Here is a 7,172-nt window from a genome sequence, read left to right on the forward strand (position 1 = left end):
TATTATTCTTTTCCACCCCTTCTCATGACTCATGCCGCTGGGAGATGAATAATGTGTATGTCGAATAAAAGTTCATGAATTGAGCACTATCTTGATTCGGGAAGTGAGTATCGTGGTGCTATATCCATAAATTTGCCGCAGTTCATCTCAGCAACCTCGAAAAATATGGATCGATACTAATACTGGACTTTATCGATAATATAGGCCATTTTGGGTATTATTCTTTTCCACCCCTTCTCATGACCCATACCGCTGGGAGATGAATAATATGTCGGACGAATAAAGGTTTGTAAAATGAGCATTATGAAGGTGTTTGATACAACACGTCTGATCGTATTCCTGTAAATGAGACATTCTATAATGGCATTTACCTACGACAACGTAGTGATAAGAGTATGGAGATGTGGATTCAGTAACCGTATCTCTCGTGGTGCTATATCTATAATTTTGTTATAGCTCATCTCAGCGTCGATAATCTAGAATACTCAATTTAACGTTGCCATGGTTACGGCGGGTCACTTTTTCACCCGATTCCTAGAGCTGGGGTACTGAGGTACCGATATCTAGAAAACGGTTGATTTTAGGGCCTTAAATTGTGGTTTCCTTGTCCCTTAGGGACATGCCGATGTTTGTTCCTCGCATCGCGAAGCTTCAAATGAGCTTTGACTCGTCCTTGTATGGAAGATTCGATATTTCGCCTATATTAGCCTCTTGTGATGTGCCAAAGGCCCTATATATAGGGAATAGTGAGGACTTAACATGTAAAACCACTTCCATAACGCACTCAGAAGTAATAAGAACAAAGTATGAAATGTTCAGCGAAATCGGTGCAGTAGGTCTTAGTCTTATAGAATACGATCAAACAAACAAACAAACAAACAAACAAACAAACAAACAAACAAACAAACAAACAAACAAACAAACAAACAAACAAACAAACAAACAAAAAACATTATTTTTTATATAAAAACATGGTGTGGTGTCAAGTACGAAACACTACGCCTGTGTCTGAGGGCAGTTCAGTGCTGTGGTACGGGAATCACATTTCACGGACCTTATTTCGAAACCCGTTGGCCTTGAACGTTTTTGTCCTTAATTACTCTATTGTCGTATCTTCATTATGTTTATTTTCGTTTTACAATTATTAATCTTCAAGTTTATTTTCTTTTCCATAGGACGTTTCATCTCTTTTTAACAAAATCTGTCTTTATATACATGATCAATAAAATGGCCACTGAATTTTATTTCATTCTATACATTTTTCGTTATGACGGACTACATATTATTAAAAACAAGCCTAGCCATATATACTCCCTCCTCCATGCGCAAAAAATGAAAACTGCATTTATACAGTCACATTTTTCATATTTCGAAAGGAAAGCACACGCCATTCACTTTACCGACCTCATCTCAAACCTTCATCAATTTTGACACCTGCCAACCAAGCATATTGCTTCATGGCTCTGAAAATACGTGCTGACAACTTAGAATTAATGATGAAGTGACTGCTGAGTGCGTCTTACGTAGACATATGTGTCGTCCACTTTCCGTAACAAATGGACACGTTTGAAATCATGTAATGAATTCCAACATAGATTAACATCAGAGAGTTGGCATAGCTCCCTGCATTTTGGGGGAAAATCACCTTAAGATTGCAACTTACCTATTTCATCCTCTTCATTGATAAACATTTCCTCGTATAACGAAGGGTATACCTGCCCACTCCAAGAATGTACAGTTAGTAAGAATAGGTGCTCCCTTATATATGGATTCTTAATAACTTCTAAATATTACTGCAACGAGTTGCGTTGCGATCTTTCGTGATGATATGTCACACATATATTTTTTAAATTTGTCAGTGAGCTCTTCTACTTACGGATGGAAAGCAACATTGGCGAGGCGTGAGTTCAAGTCGAAGCCATGCACAATTAGTTATACATATTTATATGCAAATTATAACATCCATTTCAGTATAATTTGAACATTGTAATTTAACCTAGTTTAGATAGTGCAATTATAATATTATAATTATTTAAATATAATTATTTTAACATGAGTAAGGCCTCTCCCTAGTGGTAGGCAACACCTTAAGCACCTAAGGGCGGTGGAATCTTGCTGAAATATGCTGATCTCTCTGATGTGTACTTGATTTTCAGATTTATTAACAGGTTATCTCCATTTTTTATTTTGGACTATAGTAGTTGAGTATTTTAACTCTTTAGGGCTTGGCAAAAGAATGCTTAAGTCTTCTGTTTCTAAGTTGTCAGCCTATCATCGCCCAGGTCGCACCTATGAGTAGGGGTAATCTTGAAACTTATATATCTCTCTGGACCGAATTGCGAACAGTGCTACGAGCTGTGAGGTTCTCGTCACAGGAGGCTACAGGCGAGCTGGGGCAGTTCTAAGGTAGGCGGCAGTATGTTCTGTATCATTTGAACTTACTTGCGTGTAGCGACGGGAAGATACCAGCGTTACCCTCTAGCATGTAACAGATCTGAGTCGTGCTTACCTTTATTTTAATGTAAGATATATGAACTTATTTAATTTTTGCAACATGTAGGTGTATGTCATGTAATTCTTCAGGATGTACGAGTGCGGATCCCCGTTTCCCTAGTTTACTGTGCTCTAGGTGACTGGGTTTTTACAATTATTCTTCTTGCATTTACAGTAGGTTAGTAAGTTTCCTTCTCATCTTAGTCGACAACGTAGTATATTCTGTGTCACTGGGCCTTCTGCCCTGTTAAGTTTAATGGCAAGTCATGTCACGGGATTGCTCGAGTTGGTTCAGCATCCCATTCTATTTGGTTTTAGGTCTTTTCTATCAATCATTTACTTACGTCATTCACGGCCGTGTAACGTGAGCTACTGCTCCTGCTTTCCTCGATCCTTCAGATCCCATTGTGCTGTGGCTTCTCCTTGAAGTAAGGACAGCGAGTGTCTAACTGGACAAAGCTGATAAGTTTTAGTTTGTTATAAGTGGTACCTGGATGTGAATTCAAGGTCCGTTCGATCATTGAAAGTTAAAGCTGATAGTTCGATATCTCTGTGAAATATAACATTTATTATTGGAAGCTCTGGCTTGTTCACTATATAATATACCAAAGATTACCGAGCGAGTTGGTCGTGCGGTTAGGTGCGCGCAGCTGTGAACTTGCATTCGGAATATAGTGGGGTTTAACCCCACTGTTGGCAGCCTGAAGGCTGTTTTCCTGGGTTTATCATTTTCACACCAAGTAAATGCTAGAGCTGTACTTTAATTAAGGCCACGGCCACATCCTTTCCACTCCCAACCTTTTCCTATGTCGATTGATTGATGATTGTTGTTTAAAGGGGCCTAACATCTAGGTCATCGGCCCCTAATGGTACGAAATGAGACGAAATGGAATGGCATATTAAAAGTCTAAAATTCTCCACTGACCAGAATGTAAAAACGTGAGAACGAAGAATGAATGGATGGGCATGAAGTTAAAACAATCAGTGGTTGCGACCCGCAATGTCTCACATGCACATAAACAGACGTGACAATATAGTATTGCTGACCAAGGGACTACTGCTATAGCATAACACTGAATGGATTATGCGTGCAGTCAAAAGGGGGTCCTAAATCGAAGTTATCGGCCCCTCATAACGGTACTGATCACTAGCAAAATAGAACCATGGTATTTGTTTTGTTGCGGTACTAATCAAAAGTAGCAGAGACTTGCGGCATTCCACACATTATTGTACTACTCAGAGCTTATGAAATTCGACATATAATACAGACCTATGATTTTCTCACTTTGCGGCGCCATGTACAGGCAACGCAAACCTATGGTGTTCATCACATAAGAGTACTAACCACAGGGACCTCTCCCTATCCCGTGGTGTTCCTCATATAGTGGGTACTAATCATAGGCAAGGCAGAACCATGGTAGCTATCATCCCATGGTCCTGCTCATATGGTGGTACTAATCACAGGTACTGCAAAAGCCGACCGCGCGGTGCTCCTGTGTGCTACTAATCACAAACCAATTTCGTACCTAATGTAGTAGTACTACGCACAAGTAAAAGCAACCCTTGGTGTTCTCCGCGTGGTGGTACTAATCACAAGTAGTTTCATGGTTCTAATACAATCAACCCTTGGTCGCCCCTTTTAGTCGGCTCTCACGACAGGCAGGGGATACCGTGGGTGTATTATTCGTCTGCCTCCCCCACCCACAGGGGGTGTGTGTTTGGTCCGCGAGAGGTATTTTATTTCCCTCAAGTCCGCCGGCAAGCCGGTGAGGACCCCCCTATCCGCCACCTGGGACGCGCCACGTGGGAGTATCACCTCTCCCCCTGCTACGCCTGCGTAGCAGGTTCGTGGTTTTCCTATGTCATCGTCGCCATAAGACCTATCTGTGTCGGCGCGACATGAAGTAAATAATGAAAAATATAAAGATTCCGGGAACAAAGATGTGTAAAGATTAGCGGGTCTTGTGAAATAGAAGCTCCTCCCCTGTTAATTATTAATTTCTAAAGCTTACTATTTTATTACCCCTTTCTAAAGATTAATTCTGGTTGTCATTTCTTCTTAATCACTCTTGTTCTCGTTGTTGCACATGAAAAGAAATGAGAAATATAAAAGAAATACGAGAAAACATATTTGATCCAATCTATTCATGTTCTTTGCTGATCAAAGGCACTTGAATTATGAGAGACTCACACACGGCGCTAGTGTACGATCCTGGAATTGAAGCGGAGTCAACTGTATATGTTGTACTTGATTACTGCGAAACGTAAAGAAAAGGCGAAAGCGTGAGTGGGTGCCGTGAATCGCACGTAAATATGTGCAACAGTTCTCGAGTTAAATGGTGCAGCTTGCATCGTTAAGTGGCTTATTTCATTAGTTAAAAGTAAGGAAATCACACTCCAACCCTGAGAAGTATACGCCAAAATACAGAAAAGAATTATTTTCCTGGAAATTATTAGAGTTGCAAATAAAATTCGTATAGAATTTTACTGGCAAATCGAATTTTAACAGTTTAGGCAGCTTATTCACTTTTACGGGCTCCATGCGTATGTTTGTCTCTGAGTTCTTCACATAATCTTTCGCTACATAGCCCACTAAAGAGATAGTGTGATAGTAGAGCATGGAAAATCGCCTTATTCTGGAATACGGTTAGAATTACGAAGGAAATCCTTGAATTCTACGTACGCTCACTGACTCCATTATTTAATAGGAATAACCGTTTAGACAGAGTATTTACTTTTAAAGGTCCCAGGCGTACATTTTCCTATGACTTGCTTCACTTTTTATTTCCCTGCACGGTCCACTTAAGATACACTGTAATAGTAAGTAACCTAGGTGTTGTGTGTCCTTCGCGATCTCAGCTCTGCGCCTGATAGCTCCGCAACACGCCGCAAACCGGATCTTTCCAGACTCTACGAGGTGACTGCAGTGCGCTCGCTTGTGACGTCAGCCAGCGCTATAAAAGGAGCAGCATTCCGCTACTTCCCAGGACTCCCCAGTGTCCAACGCCAGATTACACTGCAATTCGAACACGGAGACTATCCCTCTTAAACATGTGTATCGAACAGGTGGACTGAATTCTGGTGATGAGGTTTCTCCTCAGGGCACTGCCTCACCTCCCGCTTCCTGTAGCCTCGTCGAGCCCCGATGCCAGTATTCTACTCATCCCTCAGTCCCAACTTATGCTCCGACATCAACATTAGTATTCTACTAATTGTGAATATTTATGTCAGTTCCTGACAAGCCTACGGCAATTACTAGCATTCTGTTAGTACGAACTTCCATTGCAAATTACACTTGTAATTCTACAAGGCAGATAGTTTTCGACTATCTTGAACTCTCCCTTATTTGACAGACTATCTCCTCAATATAGATTCGTGTGTATATAGAACTCTCATGTGTATAAGTGTATATTTCAACAGACCCTCAGTCTACTGTTAATAACATCATTAATTGCGTGCAAGTTCATCCAGCTTCAAGAAAAGTTTAGTTATATTTATGTACATATTGTGTAAAAAAAACTTATTGAAGCAATAAATTTATGTTGTGTTTCTGTATACCGATTCCTTGTATACAACACTATGTTAACCAAAGGGCCCAAATGAATGCTTGCCAAATTTGAGCACAGTCCTTCAAGAAGTTTTTACGTGGAAGAAAACAAGACAAGGAGACCACGGATAAATCATGCACCAAAACACATCAAAAAACTTTTGACCTCGAAAACTAGTAGAGATACGAAGGAAAGTCATACAAACCTTATCTGGGTATTTTAAGTACACCTACTCTGCTTCACTGTTTAATACTGTAGGACTAACCGTTTGGGTAGAGTAGTAAATTTTAAGTGTCCCATGCGAACATTCTCCTATGACTTGCTTCACATTTTATTTCGCTACATATCCCACTTAAAAGACATGATGACAGTAAATAGCCTATGTGTTAACCAGATATGCCAGCTATACGCTTATCAAATTTGACCTCCATACGTACAAATTTTCAGATGTATTACTGCTGACAATTATCAAATTTGACTTCCATCGCACAAACTTTCAGATGTATTACTGCTGACAATTAATCATGGCTCTCGCGGGAATCCTTTCAAATTCCGGGATGGTATCCGGAATTATATGATCTATTCAAATGGAGCAAGACATTTCAAAATCGGTCCAATAGTTTCTGAGATCACCCATTACATACAAAAAGGATCGATCACTCCTGATATATTAGTATAGGTTAATTTTACAATGATTTTACACAATTAATAATATACTTCCCGGTCTAGAAAGCCAAGAATAACGGCCGAGAGGATACGTTGTGATAACCACACGACACTTCGTAATCTGCAGGCCTTAGGGCTGAGCAGCGGTCACTTGGTAGGCCAAGGCCCTTCAGGGGCTGTAGTGCCATGGTGTTTGGTTTGGTTTTTAATAATATACTTACTGTATTAACGAAAAACATTCTGCACAAAAGATGTGAGTTCACGGACGAAATGATAGTTAAATGTCTGTTGTCAGGCTGACTTGAAAGTTGAGTTGATCCAGGATATATTACTCATAAATTTAAAATAGGAGACACGGAGGCAGTGAGAACGATAGCTGGTGTAAAGAAATGGGAACCATGGCAGGAGGGGTGAGGAGGTAAAGGCTAAGTTAGGAATGAGCTCGATAAATAACACTGTGCGTGT

The sequence above is a fragment of the Anabrus simplex genome, chromosome 4 (genome assembly GCF_040414725.1).
Source record: "Anabrus simplex isolate iqAnaSimp1 chromosome 4, ASM4041472v1, whole genome shotgun sequence".
NCBI lineage: Eukaryota > Metazoa > Arthropoda > Insecta > Orthoptera > Tettigoniidae > Anabrus > Anabrus simplex.